Source organism: Hyposmocoma kahamanoa, unplaced genomic scaffold (assembly GCF_003589595.1).
Source record: "Hyposmocoma kahamanoa isolate Upper Pololo Valley unplaced genomic scaffold, ASM358959v1 296, whole genome shotgun sequence".
Taxonomy (NCBI): Eukaryota; Metazoa; Arthropoda; class Insecta; order Lepidoptera; family Cosmopterigidae; genus Hyposmocoma; species Hyposmocoma kahamanoa.
In genome coordinates, this window is record NW_020653780.1 from 1,071,768 (window position 1) to 1,085,782 (window position 14,015).

A 14,015-nucleotide genomic window follows, 5' to 3' on the forward strand; every position below is an offset into this window, starting at 1 on the left:
CATTGTAGTTATGTTTACACGAACGCAAGCAAACACAAACGTAACAACAGAGTAAAACCAAAACTTGACAAAAAAAAAATAACACAAAACGAAAACTCAACAATAAAAACAAAAACTCAACAATATGACGCATACACAGCAAGGGACACATTCGATAACGACAGCCGTCAGAAACCGAATGAAGAAAATCGCGGTGATGCACTGGTGGGGATGCAACCCGACGTCTTGACCCGTTATCCATCGCTATCGATCAAATACTGACTTTTCATTTTTCATTTCATTATAATATTAACACTATTAACAATTATCCAATTTATTATTCACACTTCTACTTATAAGTATTTGTGTTTATACATAAAAAAAATCGAATAAACATTAAGGGCAGCCAAAGGTTGTTCATCCCCGAAACATTTTTTGAGATTATCTTATTAATTATGGTGTTTTAAATAAAAAATATAATTCGATAATATTTTGTTTGTACATGCACACAATTTATAAATAATATAAAACATCTAGCATTAATTTTTAGCCGTTTTCACTGTTCCACAATTCGTGGAATATTTTTTGTAACGACATCACCTTTGTTTACATTTTTGGACTTTGATTTCATCTCAGAGTTTAGTGTGGAGTTAGCCATTGACTTACAAATACATGGACGACGGGTCTAATACAAAAACCACGAAAAAAATGTCCCAAGTCAACCTATTCGAAATTTAAATTGTAATGTCACCGCAGTATCGCGCTGTCAGTCGAACAAATGAAGACTAAAGCGGAGTTTGGCGCTCTGTATACGATTTTAGCGCCTTACAAGTGCGGACACTTTTTAGCGCGGACCCGACGTCCATATAATTGTAAGTCAATGGGAGTTAGCAGTCTTTTTTATATATTGATCCATGCTTCTAATGAGAGGTTGGCGGTCGAAGTGACTAACTTGTGACTAGTAATATCGAGTTCTTAGGTTTTTGCGATTGTTACGCATAGGAAATGAAACTATTTTTCCTGATTTAAATCGCGTTTATTTGTTTTTTCAAACATACCGATGACGTTTCGGGCCTTTTACAGGTCCCATGGTCGCGGTTGACTACGTTTACTAATGTTTTCGCCAACGGTTCACAAATTACTGCCCTTGGAAAACGTGAATTCTTTGACTACGGCCTCCTCTTAGACGGGAATATAATATACCTGCATTATTATAAAGTACATATTGAATTTGTAGTTCACGTTTCCGTTAGCAATAGATAACGTACGGTTTGGTATAAAACACGTGTTTAGTGCTATGACATTGAAATTTTTCCTCTAATATCGATTTCCATCGTTTCTACTTAGTAAGTTCACCTAACATATTAAGTCGAGGATGTAGCCTTAGTATACTGAGAGTTTTTAACGTTAAATATTAATGTATTCCTGATTGGATCGAAGTACTTTCAGTCGCTGAACTTTTCATTCAATTTAACTGCCTCCGTAGCCGAACGGTTACCATGCCGGACTGCCACGCAGAGGATCTAATGAAGAAGAAGAATCTGGGAAGATTCGATTCCCGGGTCGGTAGAAATATTTGTATGGCCTACATTTATTTCTCTCGTGAGTCGTGAGGATGTAATTTGTGGTTATCACACATAGGGTCGTATTCCAGAACTCTACTCAATGCTCATGTCAGGACTTAAGCAGACTTGAGTATGACTTCAAGCACTGGAAATACGACCCTAATGGCAAGGGCTTGAGTATGATTTTCAGTGCTCACTGCAATACTCAAGTCCTGGCTTGAGTATTGAGTAGAGTTCTAGAATACGACCCATAGACACACACACGTCGTTACCCGTCTGTGGCACCAGTGACACAGGGTTTCCCTAGTGCGGGGCGATGTTGAGTGTGTGCCTTATAATAATTATTATAATTTCTTGATACAATGAATATTATGAAGATATAAAAGAAATTAAGTTTTATTGGCTGAAATTTCAAATGTTAATCTTCGGGCAAGATTTAAACACCGAAACGAAGCGAATACCTGAGTGTGATTTAAAGTAAAAAAAAAACTGACCTTAAAAATGTGTGGAGTTACATCTACTTGCCAAGTTTTATTGAAATCGGTTACCGGAAAGTGCGCGAAACCGGACATATCCCCTAGTTTGCCATCCTTAGAGGTGGAATATTTTCTACAAATTTAAATGGGACCACTACTGACGTATCCTCTTTCCAACAAAAAAAGAATCTGCTATTTTGCTGGTGAAATTACAGGCACATGGGACTTGTCAACTTATGTCTCAGGGTGACGGGCGCATTAGCAGTGCGCCTGAGATCTTTGCGTTTTAAAGAGCTGGTGGCACTGCAACTGTTATGGACAGGCGTGTAGCTTGATCATCAGGCGCACGACTTGTTCGTCTCGCCACTTGATATTATAAAAAAAATCGGTTCATAAATCGCGTTATGGCGTAACATGCATAGAAAAAAAAACATACCGTCGAATTGAAAACCTCCTCCTTTGATGTTAAAAATGGAAGAAAACTAATTTGCTATTCCGCGGACCCAGTGATGGTTCGCTCTAGTTTTTTCATATGAGTGTTGGACAATCAACAACTCCTAAGGATGCCTCGTAGAAAGGCGAAACATGTGTCGGGTACATTTTTGGTGGTGGTGCTCGTGACTGTAGTTCCGCTTGTGTTATTTATTTTATTATTTATAAAAGCGCAGCTATTTTGCACAATTTAACCATCACTACATTCGCTGTGTAGCAAATTAATTAACTTCAATTTTTATCCTTAAGACAATAACAAAATTGGATATAATATTTATAACAACTATCTATTTATTTACTGATATAGGCTAGTCGGTCATTCCTTCGTTTTGTTGACACGTAACCGAGTAAATAAACTTCATTTTAGGGTTAAGTCACGGCACAACAGAAGGAACAAGATCTTTTTGAACTGCTTTTAAATCCGTTTAAATGATGCGACCGTTTACAAGGGATTTCCTGCGTGTTTCTTGTAATACTGGAAGTGCAACAAAATTGTTGCTCTGTCTTATATAAATCCAGTACACATGTATTCTTTTGAAATACAACGCTGTCTTAGGATCTCAGGTGTTTAGGTCTATTTCGTGAAGCCACAGTGCGGTTCTATAGTGTAGCGCTCGTTGTCAAAGGGTAGATCCAGGGAAGTACTGCCACCTTACCTATTTCTATTTCGCCAAGCAGTAATATGACCATTACTGCGTTTGGGTTTTGAAGGGTAAGGGAACTGGTGAAATTACAGGCACAGTGGACTTTTCAACTTATGTCTCAGGATGACGGGCGCTTTGACAGTGCTTATCTTTGTGATTTATAGCTCTGAGAGATATTGCAATTGTTATGGACAAGCGTGTCGCTTACCACCTGGAGCGCGACTTGTTCGTCCTGTCACTTGCTATAATAACAAAATACTCTAGTCTACGTGTTATAGCGGTAAAGGGAGCCATTGCAGTTACTAGCAACAGAGACGTGAGATCGTACGACTCGCGTTTGTATTGTGAATAATATAATCAATAATACTTCCTTAGCAATATTATAAGCAACGGTTACTTGCGACTGTAGCACCAGATCACCGTCTTTGCGTTTGCTGATTTGCGCCTGTACCATAAACATATCTTTTGTTGCAGATGTTGTTCTAACGCCATAGGCCCCAATAGGGCTCTTGCGTACGCTCTTACAAAATGTCCAGGTCTCATCGAGGCTGTCTCATGCCGAGAATACCACGAAGTCACCGGCAACATTATCTGCCCGAACGTTGTGAGAGGGATTGATCACTTGAGGGACCCACGACTCAACAAAGTACGACTTTACAATTATTAAGAAATTTTAAATTATAACAACCTTTCAATACCACATTACGGATAGGCACTATCATTTATCCTTTTACTGCGAATACCAATGCTTGGCCATTCTGACAAATCCCTTTTTTTTTAAAAAAGGTCTTCTATAAGCGGAACAATCGATGAAAGTAATAGGAAAACTGCAGACAATAAACAATTTCGCCAATATGACATGACAAACTTATGTTCAGAAGGTCAATAACAAAAGAGAAGAAATATGCCTTGCGATAAATAGCGCGGTGTCCATATAGGATTAAATGACTAGGTATAAAATTAATAACAGAGCAATCACTGGATTTCACGCCGATATTTTCCTTATGTTTTTTCTGGGATGAAGTTTTTAGGAAATTGCCGCTTTTCCTTATAAATTTACTGATCATTATGATGATGTCCAGTGATATTTTTTTCATATCATTATTAGCTACGCCTGACTTCTTGAGAGGAGTGTCCTAGAAAACAACATAATCCAAGTACAAAATTGCAGCTGGATAGTAATTGGAAAGCAGTTAACTTATACAGTTATACTATAGAAGTCTTTTTGTCAATACTGTTTGGGTTCATAATGTCGTCTCTCTGCCAGATATATAACAGGGGCCTGTTTAAAAATGTCCCTGTCCCAGTGTAGTTGTTGTTGTTGTGATGTTTGTCACTATTATAACGTTGTGTGTTGTTTCTAGGGTCTAGCATTTACTCTAGAAGAACGCCAAGCCCTCGGAATCCATGGCCTTTTGGCGGCCAAGTTCAAAACTCAAGAGGAGCAACTGGATATCTGCAGAATATCCATCGATAGATACGAAGACAATCTCAATAAATATCTCTACCTTGTGGAGTTACAGGTGACTAGACACCGTAAAGGTATAGTTATTTGATTCAATGAATTTGATTATTGCTAATTTAATATTGGTTTTGGATGCGGTTATGCAAATCCATCTTTAAAATGAGTGGGAAAGGGTATAATTACTGAAAGTACCCGAGGGAGGTAATGCACTGAATGATGTCTTTACTAAATTTACAGAAGTTGAGATTCTGGACACGGTATTGATAAAATTTTGGTTGTGGGAAGTTTCTTACGTGATGTGTTTAATAAGTAAATTATTTAATAAAGCAATTTACTAATTGGCGGAAGGTCTACTTAATCTGGTTTTGCGGTAGTTGATATTGTGTGTGGTTTGGAAACGTGGGACAGCTTCTGCTCTTTTCACTATACAACTTGAATGTTGGATCGTATATGAGGTTTTACTTGTTGATAATAATGTGTGCTAAGTAGACACGGTATTTACGCACTCTCAATTTTCTGTACGTTCCGTATTTTATGTTCTCGTGCTCTAAATGCATAGACCGAAATAATTGTGGTGCATGAATTTAAACATTGTTTTTAACTTATCGCCTCTTCTAGACCGAACAACCGAGATCATAAAGTAGTATGAAGCAGGAAGGATGTATTACTTCTTTTCAGAATCTAATCCGATTTTTATTTAATTGTTGAAATGATCGTTATTTTCGATGCCACGTAAATTATTATTCTGATGTGCAAGAAATAGCTTGATGACGTCTACAAATACACGAGACCTTTATTCAATGGGTGACTTCTGATTAGCGTCAGAAAGCGGATTTGATGAGATTTTAAAATAAAATAGATCTAATGACTATTCTTTTGCATACCAGTGTACATTTTGCAACACAAGACGATTGAATGAAGTTCACTGCATAAAGTTGACATAATTTTATTGCATGACGCATATTTATTTACAGTATCTTTGAATTATTGCAGGACAGAAATGAAAAATTGTTCTTCAGGCTTCTATCTGAAAACGTTGAGAAGTACCTGCCGATTGTGTACACCCCTACCGTGGGGTTGGCCTGCCAGAGATTTGGTCTCATCTACAGACGACCCCGAGGTCTCTTCATCACCATCAACGACAAGGGACATGTCTTCAACATTCTTAAGAACTGGTAAGTGAAAATAGCTTTTTCAACTGTAGCACCAAGTGAGAGACGGCTCTAATTGGTGTTGCTGTAAAGGCTACTTGGTACTCGACAAAAACATGAAGTAGCTGATTGCTTTTTACGATTTAAGACGTGTTGCTTATTAAACTTGTTTGCTTAAATTTACTTAATCTGCTCTTAAAATAGTTTGAAGTTTATTTCGTTGAATATTACATATTTTTAAAAAAGCCTATCTATCTCCTTTTTTTGAATTAGGTGTTTAGTACAATATATACAAATTAAAAAACAGGTGGATAGGGTTCCCTCCCAAACACAGGTAATCTAAATTGTAACTAAAGGTTTAAGTGGCACTTGTTCCACGATTGACAAGTTAAGTGTTAAGTCCATAAGATAAAGGAGATTGTAGAGTGCTATAGATAATATCTACAGATGGACCTGTAACATATTCTGTAAACCAATAAATTACAAAAATGTAGCTTTTGTCGTCCACCATATTGAATTTATTATGGCGAAATGTGTTCTATAATACTTAAATGCTACTACGAATCCTACGAATTTAACTTAATTACTATGTCAATTGAAGCGTTTTGGGTGCGCCGTAGTCGCCTAAAAAGACCGCCACTGTACGGTCTGTCTATACAAATTGTGTCTCACTAGGAGTCATCTGTTCTCACCAGAAATTAGTTAGGGATGCCATCGTCTTTTTTTTTGTTCAAAAGATAGTCAGTCTAATTTTGAATTTCTGTCAGTCTAGTCAGTCAGCCTTTGTGTCCAGTCAGTCCGCTAGTCAACCATGGAGGTTGGACGTGACAATCCCATATGTTTTTATTTGGTGAGACGTGTTTGTCCACCGATTTATTATATCCCAAAACGCGACGTCGATCTTAAATATTACGATCGAAACTGGATACTACGGGATACGTCAACGGACAGAAAAGTTCATTATTTGAGTACTTTGATAATTAATTATACATAATAAAGAAAAAAATGTTTGCCTTACAAGATATGATTTTTTCATACCATGTCGTGCATGGTACCATCAGCCATGCTTCCTTGCATGGTTTTACCAACCATGACACTCAGAACATAAACAATTATTACCATAATATTATTAATAAAGAAGTTTTCAATACTGTTTAGTTTTCCACATCGCGTAAATAACATAAGTTATTTTATTCTGTAACTGAAGTTGTTTAGAATAAAAGCAGTGGAGACTTATATAATACAAAATATTATTAAACTCGCACGCTAATATTGTTTTCAAGAAAGAAAGGCGCTAATATTGTTTTCAAGAAAGAAAGGAAATCATTCCAGAGCAGTACCGTAATAAGCGCAATAGAGCGTGCTCATAAAATAATAATAGTCAACACGTCGATTTGAAAGCCAATAGACGTCACAGATTTATTATGTTTTATGTGTACGGACGCACACATTCTCATATACTCGCGATGCTTTCGCGTTGTACAGCGCGAGTCGTCACTCGCGTACTTGACTATAATGCAGTATTATTTTTTGTTCTTCCGTCATTTTTAAGTTGAATGTTTTTTTAAGCTTTATGAACATAAAATATCGAGATAGAGAAATCAATATCTTTTAGGCTTTTTATCAGGATATGAGAAAGGTCTAAAAGATATACAAATTGGGTATATAGATTATAATTATTTGTAGGCCTGAACCAGACGTCCGAGCCATAGTGTTCACGGATGGAGAAAGAATCTTGGGCCTTGGCGACCTAGGAGCGTACGGGATGGGCATTCCTGTCGGCAAGCTCTCGCTTTACACTGCTCTGGCGGGTATCAAACCTCATCAGTGTCTGCCTATTACATTGGATGTGGGCACTGACAACCAGGTAAAATGTTTTAAAACGTAAAATGTCTTATAATATATTATAATTAAATGTCAATGCAAAAGTTAAAGACCCGCCCAAAAGCAAGCTGCGGAATTTCGAACACAGAGAGAGAGAATTTTGGTCTGTAGCTCGTTGGTAGAGCGGTTGCCCTAGATTGACATACAGACGCGCAGTTAAAAATGAATATCATAATAGTAAATCATCATGATATTCAATAAAGTCAATATCTTAATATTCTTTTGCTTTTGCTTATTGACGGTGCCTTTTTTTTGGATTTCCCCGAGTTTCGAATATCATATCGAGTTTATCGCTTGTGAGAAAGTACAAGCTTTCGTATTAGATTTACCATTTTTATGATACAGAACTGTTGTGTTATTACGAAAGGGACATTCAACTATGAACTGGCAACCGGTACTATCTAAATTTTGACAACTTTACATTGACATTACAGGTGAAGATAAAAATTGTTTGCGTCATTTATATACTATCCGGTTTATTCAATAAAAATACGTAGTGTATGTGTAATAAAAATATTTTAAAAGTACCTATTTTTATTTAATAAATCAGATGCTATATAAATGATGCAAACAATGTTTTGCTTCACGTGTAAAGTCAATGTAAAGTTGTCACAATTGAGATAATACCGGTTGTCAGTTCACAGTCGATATGCAATATCACAAATAACAAAGATAAAAGGGGAATTAAAACAATTTAAAGTTGATTTAAAATTTGTGATAAATATTTTCAGAATAAATAAAAATAATACTGTGGCAGGTAATGTTAAATAATTTGCACTTTTCACATAATATTTGTTATTACATCCTTTTTATTTATCTGATATGATTTAGTGATTGACGCGACAGATAACTTTTATTAAAATTCTTTTTTTTCATGTACACAATGCCTGTCGTAGATAATCTTATCCAAATGAAATATAAAATATCCACCTGTCCGCAAATGTTGCATTACGTGTTTGCTACTTATTTCAATTGTTATGCATCGATAACATTAGATTCACTGAATAACTTGTAAAAAAGGGTTTGCGCACACTCGCTCGTCAAGTGTAATCGATACACGGTATCGTTGAATTACATTATGCCTTTTATTTATCGATAACGTTACATCGATGTTACGTGTTTACAAGGTTACAACTACACGTGCTCTATGTCAATGTTGTATGGTACACTTTGTCACAGTTGCTGGATATACACTTCTTTTATATATATAACTTATATAAAAATAAATCACGTTCATATTTGCAGTTATATATATACAACGCCGTGTCAATCTTGTAGGCGCTGCGCAGATGGCGCAACTTTGATCATCGAGTTTATTTATTTATTTTCGATTGTGTCCGAAATCCGTGATTAAATAAATTCTTAATTGCCGCAACTAGAAACTTCCAAATTTGTACTATTTTCGATTGTCGAAATCCTTGATTAAATAAATTCTTAATTGCCGCAACTAGAAACTTCCAAATTTGTACCGGTTGTCTCCAGTTGCCAGTTTCCGCAACCGCAACTCGTGAAGCAACTTCACTCCCTCCCTGTCCCTCGCAGCGTCAGTCTTGACCGTGGATTTCGAAAGTTTATTTAAAATTGCGGCAACCGGCAACCGTTAATGAAAACTTGTAAAAAGTTGCCAGTTGCGTCAACTAAAGTTGCTTCACCTGCGGAGCGCCATAGGGTACAAATTTCAATAAGGATTTTTTTTATAATATCAAGTGATCGTCCTGTCACAACAGTCGTGCGCCTGACTGTAAGCCACGGCTGTTCATACCAGTTGCAGAGCACTAAGAGGTTTAAATGGCAAAGATCTGTGGGGGACTTCCACTGCGCTCGTTACCCTGAGACATAAGTTAACAAGTCCCATGTGCATGTAATTTCACCAGCACCCTTATCCTCCAAAACCGGAACTTTACCTTACTTTACTTTTGCTTACATTACCGCATGGCGGCAGAAATAGGTTAGGCAGTACTTCCCTCGACGAACTCATCTTTAGATTTGGCCGATGGCAGTCATGTCACATGATTTAATTGTTATTTCAAAATAATAACAACAATTATAATGTGCCACACTTTAAAAATTTGGTCTCAAACTAGAAAATTTCCTGTGCATTAACCACCTAGAACCAATTTAAGGGTCGTATTCTAGGACTCTACTCAATACTCAAGTCAGGATTTGAGTATGGTTTAAAGCACTCGAAATCATACTCAAGTCCCTGCCATTAGGGTCGTATTTCCAGTGCTTGAAATCATACTCAGATTTCCCATGTCTCCACACCAGCGCCTAGTGCCTACAGTTTTATTCAAATGAAAACCAAACACTGCACGTTTGAACATCTATCCTGGGCGCCAATTCTGCTAATCTTCTTAAAACCACTAGTCATTGTTATTCCATTGAGACTTAACTGGGATTATTTGGAATTATGATAAATATGAAATTAAAATAACACATTCTGCTAAAATCTTGTAATAAAAAAAAAATCCGCCCCCTTGATCTATTAACTCTCTTGTGCTTTCTATACATCTATTTTATTTTGGCTTCATGTCTGATTCCTTCACTCGCCATGCAACACGTCTCTGAAATGCTCTCCCAGACTCCATCAGAAGGTCTCCTAGTTTGTCCTCTTTCAAAAAGAATGTTCATGAGCATCTTTTAAATTGTTTGTTATTGTATGTATTGTTATACATACAATAACAATGTATTGTAATACATATATTACATATATTTATGAACACATGTATACAGATAATATATATATGTCAGGTTTGTTTATTAATAGGTATAATATTTTGTTTAATTTACCGCATTTGTGAATTTCGTTTTCCTCAAAGGTTGACTGGTAGAGAATGCTTTTAGCATTAAGTCCGCCTTTTGTGCCATTCTGTATTGTGGCCAATAAATTTTAATAAATAAATAAAGAAATCTTGTTGCTGTGGTAGTTGAGTCTCAATAGAGTCGGTGGAGTGGCACTCATGAATAAGAATACATATATTGTATAACTATAGGTAATACATAAAGTCTTAAAATATTACATTGGTTTATGGTAGACTATAGAGCATAAACCAATGTATAAAGTTAAGGTGTAGAATATTATTAAATGTCACAGATTATAGTTAAATTGCATTACAATATGAAAGAAAAAAAAAACACTTATTAATAAACATGTCCCTTTCATTTTTCATTCAAAAACTCTTGTACATTATAATAAAGTTTAGTACTCAACCATTTATCAACAGCATTTTTAAATTTTACGTACAAGAATTTTTTAAATTCATTCGGGATGCTGTTGTATATCTTGACAGACATTACGTAAAAGCTTTTGTGGTAAAATGCTGAGGTATGATTGCCCGAGTAAACCATTTCATGCCCATATCTTACATTTCTAAAGTTCTTTTTGTTTGCGATTCCAAAATATGACGGATGCTTTTGGACAAATGCAGCAGCCTTCTTAATGTAAAGGTAGGATTTTGCACTTGTCGAAAAATGGCATGGCATTCAATCATTGAATCACTAATGATCGATGTTGCTCACTAAACCTGCGATGGAAATTACTAAGCATATTATAATTTTTATCTCGTTTAGTGAGCAGTTTAGTTCCAAATTAAATATATGTATAATATTAGTAGACTACACATATACTATACGGTATACATTTTTCAAATGGCTTAATTTGTTTTGTAAAAAATAAATTCTGAAATAAAGCCAGTGTTCCTGCTGCTGGACCCAAGCAAAATGAATCGTATTAGTACGGAAAAAAATTGAATTCGAACTGAGGTACAGACTCTTAATGTTAAAAGTAAAATCGGAAATGTTGAAAGAAAAAGATAAGATAATATAAAAATTACAAACTTAGTACTTAGTTACATACGGACTTCGGCACATCTAGCTACACATTGACGGATCTTGTTCCGTTGCTCTGAAGGCGATATTCGAAGAAAAGTGTATGCTTGCTGTGCTGTTGAATGTACAAAAAATCTCCAGTTTGAGTTGGCATTTGGCGTCCTATTATTATTATTCTGAAGGTTTTGTATTTCATAGATAATTTATCGTATCGTACGTAATTTAGCTAAGTTAAGACCTACTACTAACAGGTAACTTTATATAATTATAGGATCTTCTAGAAGACCCTTTGTACATCGGCCTGCGCCAGAAGAGAGCGCGGGGCAAGGAATACGACGAATTCATCGACGAGTTTATGGAGGCTTGCGTACAGCGATACGGCCAAAATACTCTTTTGCAAGTAAGTTTGCAAAATCTCTGTCGTATTATATCCTTCGGTAAACTAATTGAATTCGGTTTTAAATGACTCAACAAGTATCACAACTGGATGACGCAGGCAAACAAATATAAATAAATCATGTCAATTTACCGTCAAGGGATATTATTTCAAAATATTAGGGATCAAACAATTCACACTCGCTTACGTAATCGAGTATCGTTCGATAAACGATATTCAAACAATGGCTTGACGGTGACAAGACAATATGTTCCTCGTACTCTTTGTTGTGACATTTTATCACTTTATTGTTCGGATATAACAGACATATCGGTTTTTTGCTTTAAGGGGGTTTATAAGATTCGTTTTTTAGGCAATAGAAATCACACACAATACACTGACTGATCTTTCTCAAATAGTTTGATTAACTATTTATACATAATATAAGATAAACTTAGATTATTATAACGACAGCTTTTCTCGTATAGTTTTTAGTCATATTTCACAAGATTAAAATTTCAACTTTAAGTACAACATTATCATTCATTCACCGACTTCAAAAAACAAGGAGGATCTCAATTCGTTCTGAATTTTTATGGTTACGCGAATACTCCGAGATTAGTGAACCGATTTCGATAATTCTTTTTTGTTTTAGAGGAGATACCTCATCAGTAGTGGACCCATTCAAATTTGAAGAAAATATTCCACCTCTAAGGATGGCAAATTAGGGGATGAATCCGGTTTATTGATTTTCATCCACTTTCCGTTAACTAATTCCACATAGGTGTTTCACTTGGCACATAGGTTTATTTTATTTTTAATGAAATTAAAACAGCGAAAACGGATAAGCAAATTTTTTGGGTCCTTTGTTATATATTTTATAATGAAATATTCTTGATTTAGCCACCGTGATCATCACGTTTTGGACGTATTTATAAAGACGTAAAAGAAAAAGTAGCCTGTTTTCATATTGTTCAATTTATTGTTTTGAATCTTTTCATAAACTTTCATTCATCCATGAATATATATCATATCATAATCGTTTTAAGATTGTAAAATTGGAAATAAACAACTTCATTTAATTACTGAAATATTTCTTTAATGGATGAATATTTTTTCAAGATTTGCATGAGTATTTTAGTTAATGTTAGTAAATAATTATGTCGTGACGACAGATAGTCGTACAGTTTAAAGTGTCGTGACTCGTATATTTAAATGAAGTTGTTCACATATAGCACAACACGATGAACTGTCGTTCACGACTTTTTTGTCGTTACAATGACGGACTGTCGTGACAATGAGAAGAGCGACAACGACAGTCGTCAGAAGGAAAAATAAAACGTCACGATAATCGACGATTCTGTCATGCAAACCACAAGGTGGTTGACGTGAACCGATAAATTGTCATCACGATGTAGTGGTAACAGCTAGATACGACAGTCGTTCAAAGATAAAATAAACCACGACACAGTTACGACAGATAGTTGTGATATGGGAACAGGCTAGACGCGACAGTCGTCCAACGACAAATAAATCGTTACAACATAATGACAGCGCGCCCTAAGGCTCATTTTTGTAATGTATAATGAAGCAATGTCCCTGTGATGGAGTGATACTTTAGTTGGAAAACGTCTTGCCATCTATGTAAGATATTCAAATTCTGGGTAGATGATACATTACTAAAGTTTTTCAATCATATGTAGCTTAGTTTTTAAATTGTCATTTGCTTCTACGGAGAAAACTCTTTGCAGGCGTGTGCCCGCGTGGCCGGAGCGGTAGACTATGTTTACTTACTTTTTTATTACCAACATCATTATCGTCATTTCAGCCGAACGTCAATAGATTACACTTGAATGCACTTACAAATGAGAACCATATGATGCAAAACCATAAGGTATGCTAACTACTTTCGTGGCCTGCTGGGAGACCGATAATGGCGAAAATGTCGCTGGTTCTAGTCCAGATCGAAGGAATTTTTCTTTGAATTTGTTGGATGTTTGTATCAATTATAAGAACAAACTAGTGGTGTAATTTCCCAAAAAAAATGTATATAGAGAAATATTAAATAGTTTCAAATTCATTACGATACTAAAATTTAATTGCAATAAGTAATATTTATTTATAGGAAATGAAACTATTTTTCCGGATTTAAATC

The 14,015-nt window shown here is 35.6% G+C and overlaps 1 pseudogene; it reads left to right on the plus strand.

The window, feature by feature from the left end:
• LOC113229250 overlaps window positions 1–14,015 on the plus strand; it is a 35,272-nt pseudogene that overhangs the window by 10,202 nt on the left and 11,055 nt on the right.